Source organism: Leuresthes tenuis, unplaced genomic scaffold (genome assembly GCF_036924035.1).
Source record: "Leuresthes tenuis unplaced genomic scaffold, fLeuTen1.0.hap1 SCAF_17, whole genome shotgun sequence".
Taxonomy (NCBI): domain Eukaryota; kingdom Metazoa; phylum Chordata; class Actinopteri; order Atheriniformes; family Atherinopsidae; genus Leuresthes; species Leuresthes tenuis.
The window spans coordinates 21,252,573-21,262,972 of record NW_027325371.1 but is presented as its reverse complement, the minus strand read 5'-3'; the positions used below and the strand labels follow the sequence as shown (position 1 = coordinate 21,262,972).

Here is a 10,400-nt window from a genome sequence, read left to right as displayed (position 1 = left end):
AGTCCTCAGTCCTGAGCCTGGACACATGAAGTCTGATTCGTCCTTCTCTGAGGGCGTCTTTGTCACTCTGGACTCGTCCTGCAAACTGTTCATCCTGAGACTCTGACACCTCAACACCTTCATGAACATGATACAGGAATAAGACTCTGTGATCAGTTATCAGGTTCCAGATGATATACAGGGAGCTCCAGGAGCTGTCAGCTTTGGATGTGAACATCCACTCCAGAGTGATGTTGTGCTTCTCCTCTGCCTGATAGGAGCTCTGTGGCACATTCACTTCAAATGTTGCTGCTGAGGAGACAGAGAGGGAAAGAGAGGAGCAGACACTCTTTCACATGTGATAGCAATAATCTGCATTATCTAAGCAAACACAGAAGATGATCAAAGCAAGGCCTTAACTACCATAGAGGACACCAAGGTCGTGTCCTCGGTATTTAAAATAAAAAATGTTTTGCTTAAATTGTGGTGATTTTATATTTGAAGAGCCAAGAGTAGCGCTGTTTAATAAAACAGTGGCCCAGTTTGGGCATATGTGCTGCGCGTCATCAACATCATATGGTCTATATGGTAACTACCACACACATGTCGGACTTCAGTCACTGGAAGAGGAGCTCATTAAACTAAAAATGTAGGTGGAGAGCAGTTTAAGTGGTAGATGACTGTGAGAAAAAAATGCATTTTAATGTGGAGATATTTTTTTTGCAGCCCAGCGTACTACTCAGATAGGAAGGACACATCAAATCAAAGTTTAATTTTGGATAACTCAGTCAGTACCGGTCGTCGATCAATTTCCACCGGTTGAATCAACATTCATTTTGCGACTGATTGAAAATTAAAAGTTTATTCAGTATTGATTTCACAATGTTGGATGCTGAACCTGTTATATATTTCTGCCGGATGCCGGAGCACAACGCAGGAAAACTGCACAGAGCAGGTCGTGCCGGACAGGAACTCGTATGCAGAAAAAAAATAAAACATCCAGTTAATCTTGAAAATAATAATAATAAATACTTTTCTGTGGTAACTTGCCCTTACTTCATTAGTCACCATAATGGTCCTTCAAAAAGCCTAATTTTTACCTCAAATTTCAAAAGCTCCGCACTGCCCAAGGTTTTTTAAGATTTCTGACACATCTGAAAATATGATGATGAAATGGCGTCTTGTTTTTTATTTCTATCATTTTAGTATTTGACTGTGTTTATAGATTCAAGAGTTTTATTTGTCACATACATAATCATACATAATACAATGTGCAGTGAAATTTTCTTTTTACCTGCTACCAAGAATTAAGCATAAGAATTTAAATAGAAATATGTCGAATAAAAAAAAACCGTGGCTCAGTAATTCCACACAAAACAATAAAATAAGAAAAATGCTTCAGTAAAAGTGTAGGATATTAAAATAAAAGTGTAAAAATTTACAATATTAACAAAATTATTGATGTAAGCATTACGGTGCAGGTGAGTGAGATAGTCGAGTTTTTATATTCTTCACTAAAGGGAAAACAGGATAGGGAGGAAAAGGCTGAGCCAAACCAAGCTCATCTTTGGGCCAAGCAGCAAGACGAGGAGCAGAGATAGAGGGAGAGCAGCTACTATAAAAGGAAGAGACTATGCCAGACCTGTATACCTTTTAAAAGTCAGCTGTTTAATGCAATACTGAAGGAAATATGAAGCATTTGTTTACAGTATATTATCCCTCTGTCCCAGGACAATTCATTTCTTTTTATTCCTAATCCATGACTTGATGAAATTCATTCTCCAGTTTTAAATCATTTAGGATGAGGGTGATGTTCTCTGATAACAAACAAAACAAATAAACCTAAAGGTCATTATGATGTTTTTATTGTTCCTTTAAGACTCTGAAAATGGCCAGATTTAAATAATGGAATTAAAAAAACTTCCAGGGGAGCCGGCTCCTGAACCCGACTAGAAGTTCTGACTTATGACCTCAGTATTTTTTGGGCCCTGGTGGTAGTCCACTTCCAGCTCCACCTCCACCTCCACGGCCCTTGAAGAAGGCTCTGTACCCCCCATGCTCCCCGGGCGCTGTAATTGGCCGCCCCACCGCTCCAGTGTATGGCATCTGTCTCCATGAGTGTGTGACCCTGTGCATGTGTGTGTTCAACAGGTCCCAACCTGGATGGGTCAAATGCGGAGGAGTAATATTAAATTAAATCATTTTAGTTATTTACATTGATCCTCTATCATTCAAATGGTTATTAATATGCCATGAGACTAAAGTGAAAGAAAGTTTACCAGTTTTGACAATAATTAAAACCAGATTCATTCTGCGGGAGGCTCCCTGGGGTTATAATTGCAAGACAGTTTCTCCTGAAATGCCTCAAGTCAAGATGAAGCACAGGTCTGCTCCTCAGGCTTTGTGGACTCTTCTTTTATAACGAACCTTTACACAGAAATCTGTGAAAATGTGGTTCCTCCTCTCCAGTACCCCCGAATAGACCTTACCAGGGAGGCTGAGGAGTGTGATCCCGTTATTCCTGTCTGACACACATATTCTTACAATTTGAATTCATTGAAGTCTGTTAAAAATGAGAAATGTGTTTTTATGTCCAACAACGTTCTTTTAAATATTTGATGCTAATGATAAAAGCTCCATGATGTCAGATTTTATGTTCAAAGCAGAACATGTGAAACAGCATAAAAAGTGAACGTTGACTGAACAGCATACATGTGTAACTGTGCTGTCGACACAGTGATGTAAACACCAGATAAAGAGAGAGAATGAGCTTTTTACTGTCCGACTGTGTTGACTAAAGTGAGGACAGAAAACAACAGACTGAGCGAACAAAGAGAAAATCAGGAGCCTGCAGGGAAATCTTGCCCCACAGCTGAAAGTTTCTCCTTTAAACAGAGAAGTTTCAGTATTTTTCTGTTTTCACCACACTGCTGAATGAGTTCAGGTGTTGATGCTGATCAGTGTTTCCTGAATCTTTCTGTTCTGTTGAAGAGTACTTTTTGTTGTGAATGATGTTGTCAGATTGGTGAATAAAATCTACTCTTTGTTCCACTGTCTTTATATAGAAAGTCCAAGATCTTTAATCCTTCCCCAGGCAAGAGGAAACATGGCTCTGATGAGGCTAAAGAACACGAGCAACAATTTACTAAAAGTTTATTGAACTTTTTGCATCGTTTCATTCCAACAAATACTCCTGCAGTTAAAGTGTTCCACACATACGTTATCTAACTTTTTAAACAAAATCACATGTATACATATATTTAATTTCTATTGAGAAATGCAGCAGAGCACCAGAGTTTCCTCATGTGTAAGAGGATGGAGGTGAGTTTGATGGGTCAAACACACAAAAAACACCTGAGCAGTCAGATCAAGCAGCTTTAAGCAGCTTGGTGGTTTTACTCTCTTTGGCTCCACTTTCTCAAGATGTCCTCTGCTGCGTCCAGAGTGGAGTCCTCCTGTTAGACACTCATTCATATGCTGATGTACATTCCAGCTGTCGTGACACTAAACAGGGAAACTCATCTTTTAACACCAGTAAAATCTATTCATGGTTCAAATGTTTTGACCTGTTTTGACTCCCCCTGTAAGCATGTAGTGTTCTAACCCTTCACACTGTGCGGTCAATGCTTGTTCCTTTCAAAAAGGAGTGTATCAACTCTATGTAAGCACAGTGCATAAATATGTACAATAAAAGGGGAAATCAAACCCTCAACAATATCAAAAATACCTTATTTGTCTTTGGAAGAATAACTTTTGAAGAAAATGACCTTTTAATTGTTTCTTATTTTGATAAAAGAATCCAAACAAGTGCGTAATTTTTTTTTCAAGTTTTATTTTATTTAAACACATAAATCAATGTAATAATAATTTGTGGAGGATCTTATTCATATTCTTATTTGAATGACACAATAATGCTCTGAACAGTTGTGAGAACAATGCACTGATACTTTCAGTCAGTGCAGTTGTTCAGGATGAAAAGATAGAGTCGTACAAAAGATAGATACATTTGAAGTATTTTTATTGATGTTACTGTAACAGGATGTATAGAGATTTCATTGGGTGACTAGTCTTGTGAGCGAAACTAAACGCTGCTGCTACTTTCTCTCTTGATGTTGTTGTCTTTGTATTGTCGGCGATGTTTAGGCGTCATATATTTTTTGAAGCGCCTCCACATTGAAGGCAGCTCTGGTCTTTCTTCTGAGGGGTTAAACTTGTCCACTGCTTGTTCTGGTACTGCAAGTTGAAGAGACAAGTCTTCTGTGGCATGTGAGGGGTTTGATGTTGGAGAGTCCTCTGACTGTTTAGAGGCTGGTTCCATTTCGATGACAATGAAAGTTCTTTCATGATTTTGCTTTGGAAGTGGTTCCTGGACAACGATCGGTGATGAAATGTCCTCCGTGTCCTGAGGTTCCTGGATGACTTCAGGCTGGTCGTTCTTTATAATGGTCTCTACCGTCTTTTTGTTTTTGCGCCGACGCTTTTTAGAGGAAACTTTCTCCTTTGGTGGCTCTGAGACATCTTTTGGTTGTGGGACTAATTCCATTTCGATGTCACTCACCAGCTCTGGGACCACGTCTGGTTGTGGCACTCCAGCCTGATGAGCCAAATCTGATGGAATCACTTCCTCTGAGTCTTCAGAAGCCCTTTCTATTTCCTTTTCTTCCACGGGTTCAGAAATCTTCTCTGGTTCCTGGACAACGAAAGGTGATGAAATGTCCTCCGTGTCTTGAGGTTCCTGGATGACTTCAGGCTGGTTCTTTACAATGGTTTCTGGCATCTTTTTGTTCTTGTGCCGACGCTTCTTTGATGTAACGTTCTCTTTTGGTTGCTCAGAGATCCCTTGTGGTTCTGTTTTGTTGACTCCATCCACTTCTGGATTCGATACTTCCACTTGTGAAGCCAGCTCTTCTACAGTTATGTTCTTTGGTGGAAGACGTATCTGATCTAAATGGAGTTCTGGGAGGATGTACAGCTCTGTTTTTTCTTCTGGCTTGATGATGACGGATAGAAATACAGCCTTCATAAGTTCTGCCACCTTCTTTTCCTGTGTCTTTGTTTCCTCCTCCTGTGCCTTTAGTTTGGAGGCAAGATCAATATTGGAGGCAGTCTTTTCTTTGAGTTGTTCTTTCAAGCTTTCTACCTCTTTTACAACTGACTGATATTCAGTTTCAGATACTGGTGGTTTCAGTGTTTCAATCAATTCTGCAATTACGTCATTGCATTCCTTGAGCTCCTGCTCACACTTTTCACGGAGATGACGCTCACACGTCAAACAGTTTTCCAGGTCCTTGAGTTTTTCCTCAGAAATGGAGCAGCTATTCTCTGCTGCGACTCTTCTGTCTTTTTCTCGTGTCAGAAAGAAATTCTTTTTCAGCAGCTTAGTCCTGACAATATCCATCCGATGGTATAAATAGTTGATCTTGTCCTTATTATGTTGGTTAGATTCCTGTAATTTTTCTGATCCATAATCTTCGTCAGCAGCAGAGGCATTAGAGGGAATCTCCTCGCTTTGTGAAATTGGAAACTTCCAGGTGACGCGACGAACTTTGGAGGCCTGGGGATGATCCTGCACCAGCTGGACGTCCTCGGAATGAGGAGTCACAGCCGCAGCAGAGACCTGGGATGGTTCTTTTTCCTCTTCGTCATTTACTGTTTGAGGAGACGTGGAATCCTCAGAGGCCTGGCATTGTTCTTTTTCCAACAGGTCATTTTCTGACCTGTTGGTGGGTTCCTCATAACTTTCATTATCGCCAAAAGTAATGGTATATGTGTAGAAATCCTCAGGTAAATCGTCCTCTACCATGTCACACCACTGAAGTGGAGCAGATGATATCTTGGTTTGACTCATTTTGCTTGTTGTTTTTAAGAGTTTGTCCAAATTACTATTTAAGATAGTAACTAAGTGTTGATTTTTTAGACGATGTGAAAACCGTTTGCTGAGACTTTCAAATTTGCTTCGAAAACTGGACGTGTTTCTTCAGATAAACTCCTGACGAACTGTGAAAAAGGAGTGAAAATGTCTGGCCTATATAACATTTGTGATGTCAAACAACATCAGTGGTGACATCAATTGTGATGTCAAACAACATCAGTGGTGACATCAATTGTGATGTCAAACAACATCAGTGGTGACATCAATTGTGATGTCATCATCAGTGATGACCAGAAGACCAGAAGAGAGATTGTGATGTCATCAGTGATGACATCACAATTTAGTGATAAGACTAAAAAAGAGCAATGGCGTTCCGTTCTCAGCCACCATCTTGTGTGTTGTTTTGCTCTCTTGTTCAGTTTTATAATTATACATTTTTAAACTTTTTTCTGTGAAATCTCAAAATATTATTGTCCAGGTCAGTTTTAATGCATTCATTGTATGTTATGGTACTCACGACTGCTTTCTTCATGCCTCCACTGGAAAATTGGACCTCATTGTGTGATGATCTGCAGGTTTGAAGGCCTCTGTTCTGTCTCTCTTCTGGTCTGTGATTCCAACCACAGATTCTGAATGGAATTGAAGTCCGGATTCCAGAATGTTGATTTTTGTTCTCTGTTAATCACTTGACGACTTCAGCTGAATACTTCATGTCACAGAAGGTCCACTTCTGCCAGTTTTTTAGCAACCAGTGTAATGTTTCCCACTAGCAGTGTTTTCCAAGACAGAATAATGTCAGTTTTTAAAATGTTTCCAAAATAAACCTTTTTCCACATTCAAACTGAAGCAGACACCCTTTCCACTTTTAAGATTAGGCTTAAAACTTTCCTTTTTGATAAAGCTTATAGTTAAGCTGCTATAGGATTAGACTGCTGGGGTTCATCTGTCACACCTTTCCTCACTTTGCTCTCTTTTTCCCCATTTAAAAAAGCCTCAAAATAAAAGTGATTTTTAGGTGGCTACAATAGAATAGAATAGAATAGAATAGAATAGAATAGAATAGAATACAAAAATACTTTATTCATTCCCCAATGAGGGAAATTCAAATTAGTCAAGTAGCTCATTAAAATATAAATATTTACAATGATTGTATATTCGACAACAACAACAATAATAATGATAATCATAATCAATGACTAATTAAATAAATTTGAGAAGAACATGTCAGCAGTCACTGTTAAAAAGCCTTATGGCTGTGGGGACAAAGGACCTCCTGAACCTCTCAGTCCTGCAGCTCAGTGAGATGAGTCTCTGTCTACAGCTGCTCCTCTGTCCTGCCAGGATGCTGTGGAGAGGATGTTTATTGTTCTCTAAAACAGAATATGATTTCCTCCTCATCCGTTGCTCCACCACAGCACCGAGAGGGTCGAGCCTTCTGCCTACCAGAGAACAAGAATTTTTCACCAGTTTGTCCAAGCACCTACAGTTTTGTCTTAAGTGCAACTCCCCCAGTAGAGTTGAACAGTGCATTGGAGTGATCAAACATGCATATCATATCTCTACAGACATGAGCCGCCGTCTCAGGAAGAAGAGACGGCTCAGGCCCATCTGAACACTGAACGCTAAGGACAAACTTTTTCCTTTGCGCCTTTGATTATGAGCAAATATATCCAACTAATGTGTGAGTCATTATCACCCGTCTTGCATAGGTACTGTACTTTTCACCAGCATTAGATTTCTAAGATAATGCGTCATTTGGAAAGTCAGACTTGATAGTTTGTAGTATATTGGGTCCAAACTCTCTATCAAGGCAGACAGCATGAAGGTATGTTTACAGACTGTGTTTGGATCTAAATGTGTCTTTATTCTGTATGAACCTGCCATTGTCTCACTGCTCTTTGTATCAATAATGCAGATCAGGACCACTGAGCTCCTGCACGGAATCCCTGATTGTTCAGCAAACATTTAAAGTCAGAGTGAACATTCCCGGCTTCCCCGGTTGTCACTGTCAAGTACAGTCAAATGTGCTAAAGTTGATGTTTTCTTGGCACATTTACTTTTCACCAGGGGAGAAGTGCTGCTGAGCAGAATTTTTACTTCCATAAAGATTCAAGTTACATACACATAATTAATCTCTTGGTGACTGAATGATTAATAGAGGTCCATAATTCATGCATTACTTCAGAAAATTCCTAAGATTGCTGCAGAGCAGCATGATTTTCCAGAGAAACCTCATCTGAGCTGCACTGTCACCACTCCTGTAGCACTCTCTCCAGAAGATGGAGACCTTGTGCCAGTGTAGAGATTCCTGCCCGAGCACCAGAGACATCACAGTTAAAAGTCTCAGATGATAAGGAGTTGTTGGTGAAAATATAATGAAGCATCTCAAAAATGTTTTAACCACATTTTCACATTTTTCTGTGTAAAGGTTCATTATAAAAGAAGAGTCCACAAAGCCTGAGTAGCAGACCTGTGCTTCATCTTGACTTGAGGCATTTCAGGAGAAACTGTCTTGCAATTACAACCCCAGGGAGCTCACCGCAGAATAAATCTGGTTTTAATTATTGTCAAAACAGGTCAACTTTCTTTCACTTCAAGAGACCACTGTAATATACACAGTTTCATGGAATACTAATAACCATTTGAATGATAAAGAATCAATGTAAGTAACTAAGATGACTTTATTGTCATGTAGTCACACGAAATGACTCTCCGCATCTGACTCATCCAGGTTGGCACCTGTTGAACACACACATGCACAGGGTCACACACTCATGGAGACAGATGCCATACACTGGAGCGGTGGGGCAGCCAATTACAGCTCCCAGGGAGCATGGGGGGTACGGAGCAGTGAGAGTAGGAATGGAAGTTATTGGAGGACCCACTCTAACCACAGAGCCTGATAGGTTGTGGGTACAGTGGGACACGTTACCCCGGCGGAAAGACAGCACCAAACATGTTTCTGATAGGAAAAATGTTCAGTTTGGTTGTGAAGGACGAGGCCGCAGCCAGTAGAAAGAGATATATACGCAGACAATGTTCTGAAGACATGGCAGCAGTATGTCTTGAGTTAGCAACGATCTGTTGGTAAACACACTCGTCCCTGGGTGGGCTCGAACCACCAACCTTTCGGTTAACAGCCGAACGCGCTGGCCGATTGCGCCACAGAGACTCTGTCAGCAACTTAATTAACAATGCATAATATGAAAACATATCACCGAATTGTTATCACCACAGAGACCATTTCCGTTCATGCCTTCCAGCTGTGTGAGGAGCATTACTGCCATCTACTGGACTGACTATTAAGCTGCTGGAGCTCGGGTTTTGAAGTTTCTTACAGTGTGTAGCAATGGAAATGAGAGCAGTTTTAGTTCACACTCTTGTTCTAACACACACACAGGCACAGTGCACAATCAGTTAAAAACTTGATATGGCAAACTACTGACCATATTGATTTAAATATTCAATAATACATCTGCTCAAAGAGCATTGAACTTATACCTCTCCTTTCTTTATCACTTAAGTTTCAACCCTATTGTGGAAGACAGTAATTCTAATGACAACACTGGACACATCCATCAGAACTGGAAGCCCTCTGACTACTTCCAACAGTACATCGATGACCAAGTTTTTAAAGAAATGTCAGAACGAACAAACAATCGGGAGGTGTTGATCACTGGAGGAAGTCTAAAAACCACACCAGAGGAGCAGAAAACCTTCTTTGGCATCTCTATGTACGTGGCATGCCTCGGATACCCTAGGATCCGGAAGTACTGGGCGGCAAAGACAAGGGTCCCAGTTATAGCTGATGCAATGAGTCGAGACAGATTCTTCAAGATCAGGCAGTCCATCAAAGTCACAAATGATCTTGATGTCTCTGATGAGGAGAAGAAGCGTGATCCCCTCTGGAAGGTGAGACCTCTCTTAAACAGAGTGTCTGTTTAATCTGCCTAGGCCAGGGAAGGCATTTGTAGATGAGCAGATAATTCCATTCACAGGCCGGTGTCCTGTACGACAGTTTGTGCCCGGAAAACCAAACCCCACAGGACTGAAAGTATTTCTCCTTGCCAGTCCCAATGGTCTCGTACTGGAGCTTGAAGTGTACAAAGGAAAGAATACGTTCACTGTTGACCAACAACTTGGAATCAGAGGGAATGCAGTCTCCAGGTTGGCACAGTCTCTTTCAACAGGAACACACCTGTATTTTGACAGGTATTTCACCTCCATCAAGCTACTGGATAGCTTGAAAACAAATGGTCTCCTGGGTACGGGGACCATTATGAAGAATTGAATCTCTGCACCATGCAAATCAAAGATGTCAGATGAAACCAAACGAAACAACAAAAAACAAGGAAGAGGTAAATCTGAAATGGTTGTTAAAAAACCATCTGAGGTTGCCGTGACAAAGTGGCAGGATAACAAGGCTGTCTTGATGGCCTCCACTGTCCGTGGGATAGAGCCCCAGGACAGTTGCATGAGATGGTCAGCAAAAGAGAAGCTCCATGTTACTGTGCCTCGACCAGCTGTTGTAGCTGAATACAACAAAAAC

General features: G+C 40.7%; 1 non-coding gene across 1 annotated transcript; it reads right to left on the bottom strand.

Moving 5' to 3' along the window:
- Positions 1-8,949: 8,949 nt before the first annotated feature.
- trnan-guu (transfer RNA asparagine (anticodon GUU)) lies at positions 8,950-9,023 on the bottom strand. Its single transcript has one exon. It is a non-coding gene; the product is annotated as a tRNA-Asn (tRNA).
- Between the last annotated feature and the right edge of the window lie 1,377 nt (positions 9,024-10,400).